The 20,463-nt window shown below is 34.3% G+C and overlaps 1 pseudogene; it reads right to left on the bottom strand.

The window, feature by feature from the left end:
* Positions 1-19,110: 19,110 nt before the first annotated feature.
* Positions 19,111-20,049, bottom strand: LOC149553122 (F-box protein At2g02240-like; annotated as a pseudogene).
* Positions 20,050-20,463: the final 414 nt, after the last annotated feature.

Here is a 20,463-nt window from a genome sequence, read left to right as displayed (position 1 = left end):
TTCACACTTACCTGATTGAACAATGCAAGATCCACTTGCATACTTGCAACCTTGTTGGGGTATGTTAGCAATATGATTAGATAGATGTCTTAATGGTTTTCATTTATGACAACATACATTCAGAATTTCATTTATGCATTTAGAGTTAGAAAATTGTCTAAGTGTTAGGTCGTTTATAGCAGCATAGAGAATAGATATTAAGTGTATGATGACTCATTGAGAGTTAGATCATGTGTAGTTAAGGGAAGATTCATGATAGTGTCATGATGATGTGTGCCAATGTGTACATGTGTACGGATAGTATGGCATGATTTATGATCAAAATACCAATGCGGGTATTTAATAGTGCAAAACAGAGCAAACAAGAGAATTGGATTGTACAGTCTCAAGAATTATTTTGATTACGAAATAATTACTAAGTGATAATGAGCCAACTCTGTGGACATTATTCCATAAGTTATTTTATATTATGTCAAGCATGTGAACACATTAAGGCTGACTAAGCAGAGCTTTCTAAATGTGCAAGATATAAGTAGAAATCTTATATTGCATAGTACTTGTAGATGTGATTTGATATGCAAACTATTGTGTGAATGATCTGAAATATATGTGAGCCTTATGTATGATTAGAACAAGTGTGAAGTATAGTAGACAAAATGTATTTTATGTATATCTATACTTGTGTAGTATTGAATTGTATTATTGCATGTTAGGGTAGCGGGCTCTTCTTGCATACATTGTATTTGTTCTACCAACTCCTAATAGGGTTGAAGAAACTCCTAACAATGTTATGGCTTCTAATAAAGCCTAGTCTCCTAATAGCGACTCCAAACACTATATATACTTCAAAGACTCCTAATAGGGTCAATATCCTTAACAAGTTCCTATTGGTTAATAAATCATCTAGTGGGTATCATCCCCACTGGGGTTTTCCCTTGGCCAAGGTTTCCCTAGTTAAAAAATAATGGTGTTATGAGTTTATTGTATGCATGGTTATATTTATTATTAAGCATTGTTTGTCTACTTTCATATGCAAGTTACAAAGTAATTAACAATGTTCACTTGTGGGCAAAAGTTTGTAGAATACTGATTCACACCCCCCCCCCTCCCCCCCCACCCCCCCCCCCCCCCCCCCCCCCCCCCCCACACTCTTAGTATTATTTATTTCTAACAATTGGTATCAAAGAATAGTTACTCTAAACAAGTTTAATAGCTTAAGTAATATCCCTCAAGATATGGAACAATTGAAGAAAAATCTTAAAGAAGCTCTTGAGTAGATTGACCTTCTTATTGAAGAAAGAGATAACCTGAAAGATAGATATGAAGATGCAAAAGTCCATATTGGCAAACTAAAAGACAAGATTGATGATTTAGAATTTGGCAAGGAATCAATTACACAAACTAGTGATAATGATGAAGTAGAAGATCTTCTAAAGGAAAATGAGATCTTAAAGCATGAACTAAAAATTGTTGAGCTTACGTTGAGTCTTAAGAAAAATTGTGGCAAAAGTCAAGTTACATTTGAACTGGATACTATCAAGATTGAACATGTTGAGTTAGAAAAGTAAAACATTATTGTGAAAGGAGAATTAACACAAGCTAAGCAACAGTTAGATAAACTTTAGTCCAATATTGAAAAGATAGATCAATAGATATTTCATCAGAGACCTTCTTATGACAAGACAGGACTTGGATATCTAATTGGAGAGAAATCAGCCAAGAAAGTTAAAATCAAAAGAGAACTAGATCCAATTATTGAATTGCCTAAGGAATTTGATCTGAGTAAGGTAGAATCAAGAACATCTACTGAAGTATCAAAGAAAGTTGAGTTAATTGATTTGTCAGCTAAACCTAATGAACCTAAGAAAATAGAGCAAGTTGATAAACCTAAGCAAGATGAACCACCCAAAGAAGTAAGATGTGAGTTAAAAGGTAGATGCATCATATGTAATGAAGTTGGACACATGAAAAGAGATTACATAGGTAATGCTTTTAAACCCATCACTAATTTCTATTGTTATAATTAACATGGTTATAGACATAAGGTAGTAGAATGTAAGAAACATAAGTTTGATGGTAATAATGTAAATAGTAGAATGTCTAGGAATACTAACCATGCAGGTAATGAAAGAGGAAGATCATAGAATAGATCCAATGATGGAAAGACATCTAATAGAGAAAAGAGCTAGTTCATGTGTTAAAAGTGTAACAATCCTAGATACACTTGCAAGAAATTTCAAAGCACCTAAGAATCAGGATGGAACAAATCAAAGAAGAAATGCACTTTTATGTCAATTATGTAATAACCTTGGACACACAACAAGATATTGCAGAATGGATAGAAGGAACCTCAATGAGAATCTAAATAATAGAAGGAACAACAACAAAAACGAAAGAAGGAATGATAATGGTAGTGATAATAGTCAGAAGGGAGGAATTAAGGAACATGTTGATGAATTCAAGGAAGCATTTGTGACAACTAAAGATCCAAAAAGCTCTTATACAATTTTGGAGGAATAGTTTTTCGATGCACCTAATAGGACATTGAAGTCACAAATTGCTTGTGACTCATCCTACCTAAATTAAGCATCTCTGGTAGTGGCAAATCATTAGTTGGTCAAAACTGATGTTAGAGAGAGTGTTGGAAGTTGCACAATTAATAGGAGGCTAAGGACATAGAGATAAGGATATGATCAAATGGTCAAGTGTGCAAGTCTTGTTATGATTGCAGTGAGTAGGAATCAAGAAATCAAGCTTACTAGTAAATAGAGACAGTATTTGAATCTGTGGTAGATATGCATTTAATGTGTAGTTAGATTTGAAATAATTTAAGGATCATAAGCAAGATTGTATGTACCATTTATTCATGTGAAGTGTCTTGAGCGAATTGAAGAGGGATTTGACAATGAATTTAAGTGCGAAGTAAAGTTTGAGAAGAAAAAAGTTGCAAAAGCCCTAAATCATGATTTTAAGGTATTTTGCAAAGCTTGAATCCAATTTTTTAGTACCTTTAGTTAATTCAAATGGAAAGTCAGAGTGTGTATGATGTAAGTGATAGGCCAAGGTATGAGTTTAAGAAGACTCTGTTTATTTCTCTATTGGATGATCTATTGGGTGCATTTTTTGCAAGTTCCAAAAAATATGTTACACATCAAGAATATCATATTTACATCCATTGCAAGATTGAGAGCATTGGTGATGAAGAGATTCATAAGGATTTGGGAAAGATGTGTAATAATGACTTATCTTTGAAGTCTAAGTATGTGCATCTAGAGAATTTCAATTTGGTGAAGTATATATTTTATATGGAGTTTGACAATCACGATTGGACCTTAATCATTTTGACTAGGGTACATGATGATATGTTTTGGTTAGGAGATGAGAAGATTGTTATTGACAATGACCTAATTCACAAGATCGCAGAATTGAGTAATGAAGGAAGCAACCTGTTAATGAGAAAAATGTCAGGAAAATAGTTGGGACGAACTTGAACACAAGATTTGATGGAAGAAATATGAAGGTAGACTACATTCAAGATAAATGCATAAAGTTGCTAACCAAGATAATAGGGTACAAGTTGAACCATGGATCAATGATTAACTCTGTACTAGCTAGATTTTTGCATGTAACCTATGTAATGGCTATACAAGGAAGGAAAGTTAACTTATGAGAGATTATTTGAATGCAATTGTTGGATAGCATTGTAAGGTTGAAGAAAACTAAGAATGCAATATTTATATTTGAGTCCTTGTTGACTCATATATTATTTTATGCTACAAGGAAGTTTCCTAGATTGATAAGTTGGGATAGCAATGAGTGTGCAACGAAATTGTTGAGTCAATGCTACAAATCTAAGCCAAAAAAATGTTAGAGATGATGAGGTCAAAAGAATGATGAATAACTTCTAGACAGAGATGAAACAGAGGTATAGGATACATCATTTTATGGTTGAGAAATAAAAGGAAGAAATATGCTTCATGGTGGAAACTAACAACACCTACATGGAAGTAGTAATTCCTAAAGTTAAACTTATAGGGCCTATGGGATATGAGATGAGTGATGAGCTCATAGAAGGGTATGCACATATTATTCTTGAATTTGTGAAGGATACAAAATGTCCTAGATTGGAAACATATGAGGAAAATATGATAATAGTTCATTCTAAACTATTCAACAAAGAAAGTAGAAAAAGGCAGAGAAAGAGATAGATTCCATCCTTAAGGAATTTGGCATGACTCGAAAGGAGTTTCATGAGATGAAAGCTATTATGATGGAGATGAAGGTTAGTGGACAAACTGAAGTGTTGGAAGTAACTCCCATTATAGTTGCAAGACCTTTAAAGGGTGTAGCAATAGCACAGCCATGTGCACAAGCACCAATTGCACCATATGCATTAGTTGCACCAAAACAAATAGTTAGAACAAGGAGTGATCAACCTAGAAGACAGCCTAGGGTTGAATCATCTGTTGTGCAAAGGAAATTAGAGATATTGGTGAAGATGAAGCATGAACCTACACCAGAAATCAAGAAAAGGGTCAAGCAAACCACAAGAAAACTTGGAAAGAGAAAGAAAATTGCGCAAGTCAGTGATTCTGAGAAATCAAAAAATGAATCAGAAAATAGACCAGTAGTCCAGAATGTGCAAGAAGGGAGAATAATAGCTAGAAAGAAAGCATGGAATCCAAAGATTAAAAAAACCTTAACATGCAAATTATTAATGATGACAATTTTGTATAGTTGAATAAATATTATGATTTGTATGGTAATATGGATAGGAGGAAGTTAGAAAATTTTATTGTAAGGGACATGATTTTGAGGAATAAAAGGTTTGAGAACATACAGAATAAGATACTAGAGGATCTATATAATAGGCTTGTAGATAGGAAAAGGAGAGTATCAAAAGAAGATATGAATATGAGGATCACAATGATAAATAAATAAAATTATGTTGACTCTAAGAAGGAATCAGATAGAATTTTGAAGGGTATTGAGCCCTTGCTAAGGAACAAAAGAAGACTAGTTCTTTTAATGGGAAGAAATTATGAGGATGTTAGAAAAGAGACCGAGGAGGCAATTGTAAAACATATGACCTCAGTACCTAAGGTGAGTGCACAGTCTAAGCCTAAGAGCCCACTATATGTGCAAGTACATACACCTTATAGGGAAGAGGAAGAAGTAGAGAAGACACAATTGACACTTTAACCACCTCACATTATTATCGATATTGAATCCATGCAAGTGGATAGTACATGCATAACTATGGATATTAAGGAGAATCCTTTTGTAGAATTTGCCCAATCCATTATTGGCAATATTACTGCTTACTCTAGCTCTGATGATGAGGAAGAAGAAAAGAAGAAGAAGGAAGAGGTGGATAAGAAAAGGAAAGAGAAAGAGGAAGACTGAGGAAGTGCGAAGGAAGAAGTCAAGTGAAGAATCTAAACTCAAGCAGAAATGGAAGATTGTGATGCAAGAATCAACATTCTTGCCCAATCTAAAATATGTGGAGTCAGAAATAGGAAAATTGGTGTTCCAATATGAGGTTGACATACCTTATGTAGCTCCAGTAACTGTATCTATTGTAGCACTAGTAGCCAGTCCATCAACACCAATAGTAGTGAAATCAGATGATGAATATCAGAAAGGCATGATGAGCACATTGAGTAAGTTGTTTGAAAAGAATAAATTAGTAAAGTCTTTGGAGAAGACATCAACTAAAGTCTTGGATAGAATGCAGAAGACAATTACTATAATTTTAGTCATTCCAAACTTGCAGTCGAAGGCCATATAGTTGGTGAAAACCTTTGATAAGGAATTCACAACTTTAGTAGAAGTAGCTTCAGCAAAAGCTAAGGTAGCACATGATGAAGCACTATTCAACACAGTGTGCACCAATGTGTGCAATGATCTAAAGCCACTTGATGGAAACATCAAGGGACTGAGAAAGCATATTGATGAAGGAAAAAGATTGTATGGACAATGTGCATAGTCAAGTACCTTGCAAACTTTGAGAGTCAAATAAAGGGAAGTTCAGTGAACTTGAAACACTTATTGTTAAGTTACAACTCCTAGAATCTAGTATTCAAGACTATGGAGAAGAAGTAGAGAAGATACAAGGTATGATCAGAGACTTAGAATCTAATAAAGAGAGAAACAAGGAGATTCTCTAGTCTTAGAGAGATTTTTTTGTCTAAGTCAGCATTTTGCAGAGGAAACTTGAGGAATCTCTTATAGATAAGGCTTCCAATGAAAAAATTTCCTATATTGACTTGAGTGCAGTTGAAGTGGCATCTTATGCACTTTGTGCACTAATCAGTATCTCAAAGACATTAAAGGACAACTAGAAGAAAGAGATAGCAAGACTAAAGGTTGCTTATGAAGATTGTTTTTCCAGATTAATAATTTGATCAGTAGTAGTACATCAAATTTTCTATATAAATTTTGGCACCTTTGGCATTGATGTCAAAGGGGGAGAGTAATATGTAAGGAAAATTGTATGTTTGTAATATGTAATTACTAAGGAGTATACATAAAGGGAGAGTAATATTGTGTATTTAATCTATTGTAAGGGAGAGTACACTTATGTATCAATGTAAAGGAGTGATAAGGGATGTAATGATCCATCAAAACATTAATAAAATTGTTATATTTTGAAAGTAATTTTGTAGTTACTTTTATTTTGTTTTTGTTATGTATGACATCATTTTGGGACTTAGCCAATTTTCTCAAATGTTTCCATCAATGCTAAAGGAAGAGATTTTTGGAAATATGATTAGCTAGATGTCTTAATGGTTTTAATATATGCCAACATACATTCAACATTTCATTTATGCATTTAGAATTAGAAAATTGTCTGTGTTAGAAAATTTACAATAGTAGAGAGAATAGGTGTTAAGTGTATGGATGACTCATTGAGAGTTATCTCATGTGCAGTTAAGGGAAGCTTCATGACAGTCTCATGATGATGTGTGCTAGTGTGCAGATCTGTATAGATAGTACAATGTGAGTTATGATAAAAATACTAGTGCAATTATTTAATAGTGCAGAACAAAGTATAGTATAGAATTGGATTGTACGATCTCGGGAATTATTTTGATTACAAAATAATTACTAAGTGATGATGATCCAACTATGCGTACATTATACCACAAATTATTTTATATTATGTCAAGCATGTAAACACATGAAGGTTGATTGAGCATAGTTTTGTAAATGTGCAAGGTATAAGTAGAAATCTTATATTGTGCAGTAATTGTAGATGTGATGTGATATGTGAACTATTGTGTGAATGATTTGAAAGATATGCAAGCCTTATGTGATGAAAATTATGATGTATGATTAGAACAAGTGCAAAGTACAGTAGACAATAAGTATTGTATGTATATATATACTTGTGTAGAATTGAATTGTATTATTGCATTTTAGGGCAATGGGCTCTTCTTGCATACATTGTATTTGCTCTACCAACTCCTAATAGGGTTGAAGAAGCTCCTAATAGTGTCGAGGCTTCTAGCAAGGACATTCTCCTAATAGGGACTTGAGACACTATATGTATTTTAAAGACTCCTAACAGGGTCAATATCATTAATATGATCATATTGTTTAGTGAATCATCTAGTAGGTATCATCCCCAATGGGGTTTTCCCTTGGTTGGGGTTTACCTAGTTAACAAATAATGGTGTTATGAGTTCATTGTGTGCATGGCTATATTTACTATTTAGAATTTTTATTTTACTTTCATATGCAATTTATAAAGTAATTAACAATATTCAGATGTGGGGAAAAGTTTATAGAATACTAATTCACCTCTCCCCCCCTCTCAATATTATCTATTTCTAACATATGTCACCCTACCTTCAATTTCATCAAATGACCAAAAGCCTAATCAATGTCAATGATTTTTGGCCTTTTATGTGGAGAGTATAATGTCTATAACAACATTGACTTCTCATCTTCCACAAATCTTAAACCAATTATAACATCCTTGACTCCCTGCACATCTAATTGCATGTCTTGCTTACCATATTTGATCAAATTGTCAAAGATATATGATGCACTTAAATCCCAGCCAAGAAGAACCATCACTCCTACTTCATTCAAAATTTTCCTTCCTCTTGTCGAAGTCATATGTTCAACTTCCCTCTTGATATCCTCCTTTAGATTTGACATCAATTCTTTCTCATTCTTGAGAGAGATATTCTAGATACTTTATCTCAGCAGCTTGCCTCTGTGCTTATACAAGATAACCATGAACTCCTTTGATTTGATGAAGGTGCCATCATTTACAAATTTTTTGCTCCAAGGATTGAAGTATTGCCCTTTCTACAATTCTAGAATTTAGAATAGCGGAGTCAAGAATCTTTTAAATGTCTTCTTTTAATTGTTCTTTAGCCTTTTGCCTCTATTCCTCTATTTCTCTCTCTTGTTCCTCAATATTCTATTGCACTTCTACCCATTCCAAGTTCTTAAAACTTTCCTCATATTCATTTCCATGGTGAATGTAATCACCCAATCTCTATGACTTCCTATAGGCATGAATATATCCTTTTGGATCATAATAACTCCAAGAATCCATGGTATCCATGTGATATTCATTCTACAATTTTTCTCCTATCTCATCGTATTACTTAGTTGCATAAATAGTAAAATATCAAAAGGATCAAGTTGTAGGAAGGAAAGATTTCTTTCTTTATTTTCCTCCAAAATGTTGCTTGTTGGATTTGGACATCTACCTAACAATTTCTAGATAAGCAATCCTATCAGGCACTGATGTTGGTAATCTGTGTGGCCTTCAAACAAAAATACTCTAATAAAAGTAAAAAAATCATATGCATACCAATCTCCCCAATTATTCTTTTTCTTCTCTCCCAGCCCATTGTCTTTAGGTCTCAAAAATCTTTTAATATCAAGACTAATTGAAGGAAAAGATTTGTCTCCAAAAAAAATGTACAGAGGTTGAACAAAGTGATCTTCAAATGTAAGGTAACAAGAAGAACTAAACCTATAATATCATATAGCACTACTACATCTGAGGTCATTTTTTGACCATTATTGGTCAAAATTTTGACCCATTTTTTGACCAAACTCTCATAGCCATAGTGCAAGTTTTGCCTGGAATTGGTCAAAATTTTGACCAATGAAGGTAGAAATTTTGACCAATAAACGTCAAAAAGTTTGACCAATGAAGGTAGAAATTTTGACCAATAAAGGTCAAAAAGTTTGACCAATGAAGGTAGAAATTTTGACCAATAAACGTCAAAAAGTTTGACTAATGAAGGTAGAAATTTCGACCAATAAAGGTCAAAAAGTTTGACCAATGAAGGTAGAAATTTTGACCAATAAAGGTCAAAAATTTTGACCAATGAAGGTAGAAATTTCGACCAATAAAGGTCAAGAAAAGAAATTTTAGGCATTCTATAAAACAGTTCACATGCTTTGTGTATGATAGGACATTTTGCATGCATCTTGCACTCTCTCATCCGGCTGATGATGGATTACGAAGAGTGATATAAAATGATGACGCTAAAAAATACACAATCAAATGAACTTGCATTACAAATGGCTCATGGAAATCTGATATTGTTGATTTTGCAAGCATGCCTACTAGGACAATGACAACTTAAACATATAAATATATGTTTAAGTTGTCATTGTCCTGGTAGACATGCTTGCAAAATCAACAATATCAGATTTCCACAATCCATTTGTAATGCAAGTTCATTTTGGATTTGATTGTGTGTTTTTAAGCGTCACTGTTTCATATCACTCTCTGTAATCCATCATTAGCCAGATGAGAGAGTGTGGATGCATGCAAAATGCCATATCATACGGAAGGCATGTGAACTATTTTATAGAATGCCTGAAAAATATCAACAATAACTAATCAAACTGTCGTAAACATCGACAGTAACTAATATGCTTCTTCATTAATATGCCTGATACAATAAGAAAACTTGGCAACTATGCACAACAAGTTATACACTAAAAGGAAATCATTTAGGAGAATCCACCTTAATGAAGGCTACACCCAAGATTTTCAAAGTAGATTCAGGTGCTGAGAATGAAAAATCACTAAAATAGAGCTATTTAGGAGCTTGGAAAACCTTAGGAACAGTCCATTACAACTTGCAAGACCAGACATGACCATCTTCATCCTCACATCTAAGGTTTATCAAGCTAGAAAAAGTGTGCAATTGTTGAACAAAATCTGAAAATGTTTTGCTTAAATGGTATACTCTCAATTAAGCATCTACTTGTTATGTGTTGTTAGTTTTGCCTTGGACTAAAAGCTTCAATGGAAAGTTAAAACTGAAGCTAACTATAGTATAAATTATTATTACTTTCTTGCATAAACAAGTCTCAAAACATTCTCTTCAAGTACACCTGACTCCCTCTTATGTATCTATAATAGCAGCTCCCTCTTACATATATAAGACTTCACAATATAACCAATTCAACCAACTACTGTTGGGTTGAAAGATTCCTTGTTAGATGAATTTGAACCAATGGTATCATCTAAGGAACATCCACAAAACTTCTAACAAACAAAAACCTTGATGATGGATTTAGTATTTGCCACTAATTTAGAAAGATTCATACCTGTCTAAGCCACTTGTTGGTTTATCCAAAAACAACAACCTTGGACAACAACCTTGGCCTCATTAGAATTTCTAAGGCAATGCTCACTCTTCTCTTTTCTCCACCACTAATTCCCCTTAAGTGCCAAATTCCTATGGGAGTGTTGGCACATTCCTAAAGACCCATTTCCACAGACCAGATTCACCAAGTCGTTTGTTCAAGTATGCTCATCAAGTTGACTCTTTAAGTTTTCTCATCAAGTCACCCAACCAAAGTGCCTCAACAAGGTCAGTATTTAAGTACACTCAGCAGGTCAGCTCACCAAGTTGCTTCATGAAGTCACCTCACCAAGTGGCCTCAATAAGTTAGCTCACCAACTTGCACCACCAAGTTGCCACTTTAAGTCGACTTGCCATATCAGCTCGCCAAGCCGACTCCCATAGTCAGCTCGCCAAGCCAACAATTCAAGTATGCTCACCAAGTTGAATCTTTAAATTCACTAACCAAGTCCACCCCCTAGGTCAACTCTCTAGGTCAGCCCACCAAGTCACCCCCACTGAGTCACCTCAACGAGTTGACTCTTTGAGTCATCTCACCATGTCGACTCACCCAGTGGTTTTACCACCTTGCCTCGGCAAGTTGGCTTGCTATGTGTGCTTGCCAGGTTGCCCCACTGAGTTGCTTCTCTAAGCCCACTCACCATGTCAGCTCACTTCATCAGACCAAGTTGACTATTCAAGTATGCTTGCCAAGTCACCCCACCAAGTCAACTGTTCAAGTGCACTCGCCAAGTTGACTCTGAGTTCATTCATCAAGTCACCCCACCAAAATGCCTCATCAAGGTCAGTCCTTAAATCCACTCACCAAATCAACTCGCCAAGTCACCTCACTAAGTCAGCTCGCCCACATGTCCCACCAAGTCCCCAAGTCCACTCACCAAGTTGACAATTCATGTGCGCTCACCAAGTCGACTCTTTAAGTTTTCTCACCAAGCCCATCCCCTAGGTCAACTCTCCAAGTCAGCTTGCCAAGTCACCCCACCAAAGTGCCTCATCAAGGTCAGTCTTTCAGTCTGCTCATTGAGCTTGCTCACCAAGTCAGCTCACCATGTTGCGTCTCTAAGTGGCCTCACTAAGTCAGCTCGCCAACTTGCCCCACCAAGTCGCCACTTTAAGCCCACTCACCATGTTAGATCGCCAAGCCGGCTCCCCAAGTGAACTCATCAAACAATCTCACCTGCAATTCAACAACCTGTCCACAAAGAAAAATCAAACAAATATCAGTGGGGACTCTATTTCCACCTACCACTTTTGTACACAAATCTAGGCCCTTCATCCCCTCATCCCAATATTCAGTGGGAAATAGAAGTCTCATTGTCTTTATAATAATAATAAGTTATAACCAATACAAAGACACTATATAATTAAAATAACCAAAGAACACAACAAACATGAGGAGAAGAATTCAAAACTTTGGAAAAGCAGTTGAGTTTTCTGTAGCTTATTTAATAGAGGTTTCTATGTTTAAATAAGCTTCCTTCCGATATGCTATTTATAATTTTACATTGTTAATCTGTTTCTCCATTTCCACAACTTATCTCAATTTTGTGTTTGACTTTGCAAAGCTAGAAGTTTTATGTTTTCAATTTAAATAAATTGATTAGTTTTTATCCTTGTAACCATTTGCAACCATGATTCAATATAGACTGTGTTTTCTTGTAATTTCTAGAATATTATTTCTATCAAAGCTGTGATCTAGCTGCCTCTTTGGCAGGACATGACACTTTGACATCGAAGTGACCTATTGGAAACTCATCTTTGAGATGTGATATATCAAATTTGGTTCCCTTTTGTAAAATTAGTTCTATAATTAGCATATGGATCTGCTTCTTCATGCATCTCTTGAGATGTGTCCTAAGGAATCCTCGAATGAATGTCAGGCTTTGAATCTTCTTCAAATCTACCAATTCTCTCATCAAGATTGTTTGTTGAATACTCCATGTCAGTCATATCTATTGCACTATTTTGAGGAATGTTGTGGGCCTAGAAAGTTTGAGATTTATAGTAAGATGCCTCAGGATTTATGATAAAAACCATATCCTTGTACCAAGAGCACATATTTCTTTGCATATCCATGTTTCTTGCCTACCCACTGCCAAATGTGTGGTTTTTCCTATTGTAATTTGCATTTCATATGTTTAATAGAGTTGCTCGAGCATAACTACAAATTTTTGGATCATTGCACCCAGAGATTTTTCCATTTGCACAGTCTTCAAGCCATCTGCACCAAGCTTCATCTTCTGAAATTATTTGTGATGTTTCAGGATGTAGTGAAAGAATGGTTAGGAGCCTAGATGCATGCTTTCTAATGTGTGCAGTAGGTGGCACCCTCACACTAGATGAGCTATTTTCTTTTGGAATGGCACCTTTATCTACAGAAGTAGAAACTTGATCTTGTCCCTCACGTAGACTAGATGCATCATATACTTCAGTTGCAGCTAGTTGCTCATAATCATCACTAAGCATAAAACGCCGCAATAAAAAAAGTCCAAGAGATTCAATTATTATTTTCTAGTAACTCTGATTCTCTGAGCATAATTATGTCAATGCCTTAATGCCTTTAAGGGTTGCTGATGCAGAATTAGCTGCATCAATACTTATTGGCCTATCTTTCTTTTTAGGAGTGATATATTCAGCAAATGTAGTTAACATAAGTAGATCATCTGGGGCTTGGCTTTCAAAACTGTCAGAACTTGCAACCTCATTTTTCTCAGATGTGCATGCAATTATGCCTACCAACTGGGTGGTAGACTATATAGTTGATTGAATAATTTGGCTCTGCAAAACAGAATAAGCCATTCAAATCATTTATATATCAATACATTAACCAAAGTTGAATGGATACAGATACATATACAATATAGGTATGATAGCAGATACTGATAAGGCCATTTTTTAAGACCCTCAATATGGATATGGTTGAATACAACATTCATAATAGAACATATACACATTTATTTGACATGAGTTTCTAACTTCTTACAAGATATTTTCATTATTTCAAAAGCAACATAGACATGCAATTGCTATCTACATAATTATAAGTTGGTTTAACTATTACAATATTCTAAAACTGATAGAGTTGTGCTCTGGAAGATAATTCAGAAAAATGGATAGCTGAAACAGGAAAATAATTATCGTCTTCCTCATTTGGTGTAGGTTTTTGTTTATGCCAACAACAAAAAAAAGTTGCATAATTGAAGATTTTATTAATTAAGGATTATTTATGTCAGAGTTTTAAAGATCAAATCACATATTATTTGGCACAATTGGAAAATTAATTGTTTTTTACCATGCACGGGTAGGGAATCCAATGTTTATCCATGCCATATTATATCTATATCTGATATAGATACAGGGACATGCAAGCATGAGGAGGGGCAAGGGAGTTCCCAGCTTTTTTGTTTTAAAGTGACATGGTACTTATTCATCATTAAAACATAAATTTTCATGCAAAAGGAAAAGCTTGGCCATGCACAACTTGAAATAGAAGTAAATTTTGACATTGACCTTCAGAACTTGAATTAGAAGTAAATTTTCTCATTGACCTTACACTTGCAAATACGAAAAACATTATTACAATGCAAAGAATTCTTTCATAAATGACGTATAAACCTTAATTAAGCATGCAGTTAATAAGTTCCCTCGTGTATTCTGAGTAACCCACCCTAATATTTTCCTTGCAGTTAAAACAAAAGTCAATTCATGGTTGTGCCAGTATTGGTGCATGGCTTCATAAATTCAAACTAGGTAAGTGATGTTCGTGCTAAGATAATTTTCTAACAATCTTAAAACACTAGTAACCACACTCTCTCTTTTATACTTAAGTTCAGTGGATAGCACCAAAAGTTTCTATTTTCAGTTGCATTTTAAAATTAGGACTTTAAGGGAAATAAAGGTGTGCTTCTCCTAACAACTGCAATATAATAGATTTTATAGAGTAGAAAAATCACCTGCACATTGCTATTTGCCTTGACTTCTGTAGATTTTGATGAAGTATTATTCCTCTTTACAGGTGTGATCTTGCAAAGACCAATGAGTTCAGAAAGTAATAAAGTCAGTCATGTTTGGGAAATGATGATGGTATTTGTTCTATGTCATATGCCATAATATTTGGTGGAAGAAGAAAATAATAATCCACTATTAATACCCTGGGCACAAGATAATCCAAACTATATGCAATGCTCTTCTCTCTGGGTTTGGTAAATTGACATGGACATGAATAGTTGCTATAAAAGATAGAGCTTTGACAAGCTAAGACTACAATACAGAATATTATAGAAAATAAATGCATATAAAGAATTCTCTATAGTGTTAGATAATCAAACATCAAGTAGAATAAAAATGAAATGTGATTGTTTCACGATCAACAGATTGATATCTTCCAAATACATCAATGCTCTAACTCCATCGAGTCTCTGTGATAGATGCACTTATAAAAAGTGAAATATATTAGCAATAGCAAACACGGGTTTTTTTGAAACTACAATTGAACCAACAAAGGAGTTGGAAATGCTAATGTGGGCTTAGTTTGCTTTACAAAAACTTCTCACATCTTGGCAACAGGCATCTTACTAGTAGTTTGACACTCCTTTAATACTGTTATTTGCTTTCTTTTCATCTACTTCAACTAATTGCAACAAGGGTTCACAACTTTACTGCAATGGTCCAAAGGGTTGCAATGCTACCATTGGAGGACAGATGGGAATGTAACCCAAGACAATATCCTACTACTACAATAAGTCAACCCATAACTCTAGCAATGTGTGGCATGGTTGTGTTGTACCATAGTTGGAATACTCAGCTTGGCAAGCACTCAGCATTTTTTAAAATGGCTTATCCAACGAGTGTTTCTATTTAATTTAATTGATTTGATTACAAATTAAGTATGAAATTGCATCCTCCTGTAGGATCTTAATATTATAGTAAGCTGACACCTAAAAATTAATTTATGATCATTGCCCTTGAGCATCATCATGATTCAGTGTAGTTCATAAATTGAATATTACAATGTTTGACATCTTCTTCCCTATTCTAGTTCAAACTTTGGGAGAGGTTTTTAATTTATAATAATAATCACATTTGAATCTTGGATATTGATAGCATGAGATTTTATAGGTCTTGCTCAACGTTTCATTTGGACATAGCTTTTTATACATATAATGTTGGACCAATTTCATGATGTATTTTGGAAATTTTAATTTTACACTTGCAGGATTTGACAACCATCTCATAAAATGGGTGCTGCTAGTGTTCTCACATATTTATCAATAGGCATGGTATCTAGATGGTGACTAAGAAGAATTTTTCTACATTTTAGTCTTGGTGTCTAAGTTGAATTTTAAGGGTTTACATATAGTTTTTTTGTAAGGGTTTACATCACTATTCTACTATTGTTGTAAGGGTTTGCATCATTAGACCTATCTTTCTCCTACAAGAATTTTAGACTAAGATTTAACATCAACAAACTAAATACTTTTCAAGATCTTATTTGCATGGTCCTAAATAATGTCTGTAATCACAGCCAAACAAGAAGCCCAACAATTTACTAGAAGATAAGCAATGTGCATCATGAGCAGACAAAACTATAAGATACATCACCTCTTCCTCTTTCTTCTTCTCAGTCTCTTCAAATGCTGCCTTTTCAGCCTAAAAAGACAAGTAACAAAATCATCAGAAAATAAGAATGATTGGCTCTATAGTCAACTTAAACATCTACAAGAGAGAATTTCAAAACAAGATTGACTCACATCTTTGCTTTTGCCCCATGTCTCCTCTGCTAATTTCTTTGCTTAATGTTGAGTTGAGAGTTGAATACTAGGTATTCATTGTTTGCTTTTCAATGAGATGTACTTTCAGATTCTTGTATTCAGAATCAGAATTTTTCATTTTTTAGGAGTTATCATGTTCAACATTCCTAGTGTTCTAAGTTTTAACATTTTTAGTGTACAATCTACTTACCATGGTCGGGAAATGTAACATGGTATCAGAGTATGTAAAGGGATGTTGTTTTTGAGGCTGAGTTTTTAGTGGTTTCAGTAGTTGTGATGCCCAAGATTTAGTTATTGAAGCCAATATGTGCATGTAAGAGGCATTAGGTCCCATGATATGTTATTGAGCATGATGCTTAAGAACTAGTTATCGGAGGATTGATTTTTACCTATATAGGTGGCTGATTCTTTTCAGGGTGTGTTATGCTCAAGATTCTTTAGTATTTGAAGAGTTCCATATGAGTGAGAAGTTATAGGGCAGGATGCCCAAACTACTTTAGTATTGAAGTGTTTCTGCACTTGTGATGGGTTGCTAATCTATGTTATAGCTAACCAATCTATTTGGTTCTAGCATATTCTAAGAATTGCAGGTGTGACTACTCTCAGACTGGGAGAGCATGCTTGTGTAGAGGGTGCTTCCAAATTTACTCCTTGGAAATGCAATTTGTAGATGCTATTGGGGGAGGGCAGGAGGTTGATTTTTGAGTTTCATGGAGACAAGGTGGCAACTCAAGTCTCATACTAACCTTCTTTAATTGGCTAGACAATAACAAAGGTCAATCAAAGCTGAAGAGAATCACCTCAGATTTGGTGAATAATCATTTGATACTGCACATTTTAGAGATGAAGACAAAAAAGATGTATGATGCCTTGATCACTATATATTAGGATGTAAACATTTCTTGCAAGATGCTACTAAAGTGCAAGCTCAATGCCATACACTAGCAATATATGCACACTGGCCAGTTATCTTATGAATATCAATAATCTTTGAAATGATTTCATCTGGGAGAGGACTTGATTGGAGATTGTTTCATTTAAAGTGAAGAGTCAAAACCAAACTCTCATTCATAAAATGAGTAAAGGTGTGAGTTAGCATCCAAACTTGAAGCAACTTTCTCCAAGGTGTCATGCCTATCCACTTATAGTGTTCTAGTGTAGGGTGGTGTGATATCTCATCTTTCAAATATGAAACTATCAATCAAATTATGAAACTACATGGTAGATGGATGAAAATAAAATATAAAAAGGGGAAGGTAGCATGGGGCAGAGTGCAATAAATATGTTTCAAAGGGATCAATTCTCAGCCCATACACATGCTAAGTAGATACTTGATCTATCAGCAGCATATTTGTGACTGCAGTAAAATGTTAAAGAGGACTGGAATGAAGGCATCTTATGGTCAATAGCTTAGGACTGTGGTGGACTAGAAATAAGAGTACCCATACTTGCACTGCCAATGTGGCATCACATTATTGGTTGTTTTTCACGTTCAAGTACTAAGTCCCTTCACTAGCTGGGTGTTTTACGAAGTGAAAAAAGAATTTTTTTATGGGTTAATTGACATTTTCTTTAAGAATAATAGTGCCTACTTTTTAGGACTGGAGATTTGAGAGGGTGGTAAAGGTGGGGGCTATAAATTGCACCACCAGCTAAGGCTTTTTATCACCCATTTCAACTCTTACAAGCTTGAACTGCAATACAAAATTTATAGCACCACCAGCTTTAAAATAACATAAAACATCTCAGCAATACCTACTGAATTTTTTTACAAAATCCTCCTCTATATTCATGTTTTGTTACATTTTCATTTCTACATTGCATTACATTTTCCTTGCAGCCAATCTAGATCTAGAGTGATGTCATAATACCCTGGATACTTACACTACTATTCAGTGTTGATGTCATACTATCTTAGATATACTACAAATATTTTCAGTGTTTGGATATGAAATTTTTCATAAAAGTCTTTAAGGCAACAAGGATTAGAAGAAAATATCATGGAGGAATGTCATGCAAGTCATACTAGAGAACTATCTCAGTTCACAGCATCTATTTCAGGCAAGGAAATTACAAGAACATAATGATGACATAGGACAATTTTTTCAGTTCATATCATCTTGTTCAACACCAATCAGTTTTCCAGAATCAGGGAGCACATAACAATCTTCTTGAAGGAAGAAGTTACATCCTTCTCACCTCTAGGAAAAATCAACCAGAAAGGGCAAAAAAAGTAGATAATCTATGTGAAATGGACAATTCAGCTAGAAAGGGCCAAAAAAAAGCAAATAATAGCAATTAAATTAAAAAAATTGTATAATTTTGGAAGAAAGAGCCACTAATAAACAATTGTAGAAAGGAAAACCATTATGAACAGTTCAAATGATGCAAACCTGATGTATTCACATATATTTTACTTGTAACCAAAATAATGTTACACATGCAAAGCCAACAAGCGTATGTACACAGACAGTTTACCCACCAAAATTTATGATTTATTTTGGCAAAGGTTTCACCGCTAGTAAAACAAACTGTTAAAGATCTTGAACAAACATAAAATGAAACTAAACAAACTAAATAATTTGAACAACAATAAATGAGAAAAGTGTAATCTTTTACTCCATATATTTATCCATAACAGAATTTCTTACAAACCAAGCTTTAGACAGTTTGGTAGTCCTACTTCAAAAAAAAGACATACATAGAGCCAAAATAAACTGAAAAACATACATAGAAAGGTCCAGAGCATCTTTGTATATATCATTACTTATGCAAACACATACTGTAAAACTGAGGTCACATCCTATCTTTTCTTACTGAACATTTCCTGGAACCAGAAAGCTAGGTTGAATTATAACCCCTTCTATAAGAAGTCCATCTTTCCAATCTCCACTAACCATTTCTTTCATCTTAAATGTCACTTTCTTTGGACCATCCTCATCTTCTTGCACAGAAAATACACCTGCTTCAAACTCCATCCAACCGTCCCCGGCATGTCTAAAAGAAGTCATATTATATCCTTCACTATGAACAGGATTCTCAGTGTTTTTTTAAAACTGAGAAGATCATTGTTGTTGTTCCCAAGGATTTGTAAATAGAAATTCGACTGGTTCAAAATACCAACCATATGGGCCATCATCTGATTCCTTGAACTTCAGTCTAAATGAGAAAGCATAGTCTATACCAGGAGACAAAAGTGTGTTGTCAAAATTGCCTTCCACTTCAAACTAGCATACATCAATTAGTTCAACTACTTCCTAAAAAAAATGCTGTAAAATGAATGAAAATTTTTCATTAGCTTTGCTTGACCATTGTTTTCATGTTGACCTAAATATAAAACATTTAAAGAATTCAACAACTATGCAGTAGCTTACCTAATGTTATCTTCAGAATTCCACTTCCAGTATCGATCATCACTTCCCCAAACTATACCCAACTTTCTTGCAGACAATATAAAGCATAGTTTCCCCATGAGTTTGTGCAGCCAAAACTTCTGAATTGATCAAAGATTCAAAATAAATTCATTTGAGATTTAAAAGAAAGATGTTCTAAATAAGAATCTCTACAAATAAAAGATGTTCTAAATAACAATCTACTGACTTTTAGCTACAACTTCTAACTTCATTAAGCCATGAGGCCATTGCAAACTGAAACATTTATTCTATCATTATAAAATAAGATGTTATGTGTGAGAATCTCTGAATTAGCTAGCCTACTGAAATAAAAGTAAGTGAGAACCCTAGAGGACTAGAGTCAAGGCTCCCTAAATAGTATTTTAACAGTGTTTGGGGTCATGTAGTATGTCACTAAAGGAAACCAGGCAATTGAGTCAGTATTTGTGTTAAGTTTTCAATACAAACTGATTTGGTGGCTAAACTTGAAAGACTAATTCTAGAATTATTTTATGTTATCTATTTAACATCATTGAGAAGCATGCAAGGTGTATAGATATTGTAATTAGACTTAATTATGATGAAATATAATAATAAATTATATGGTGGTTTGAAAGAGCTATGAATTTATAAAGTGAAATAACATTATGAGAGCTTGCCTCT

The sequence above is a fragment of the Cupressus sempervirens genome, chromosome 6, assembly GCF_028749045.1.
Source record: "Cupressus sempervirens isolate cs-2001-9-10 chromosome 6, ASM2874904v1, whole genome shotgun sequence".
NCBI lineage: Eukaryota > Viridiplantae > Streptophyta > Pinopsida > Cupressales > Cupressaceae > Cupressus > Cupressus sempervirens.
The sequence above is the reverse complement of the archived record's forward strand: the minus strand, read 5'-3'. Positions and strand labels throughout refer to the sequence as shown.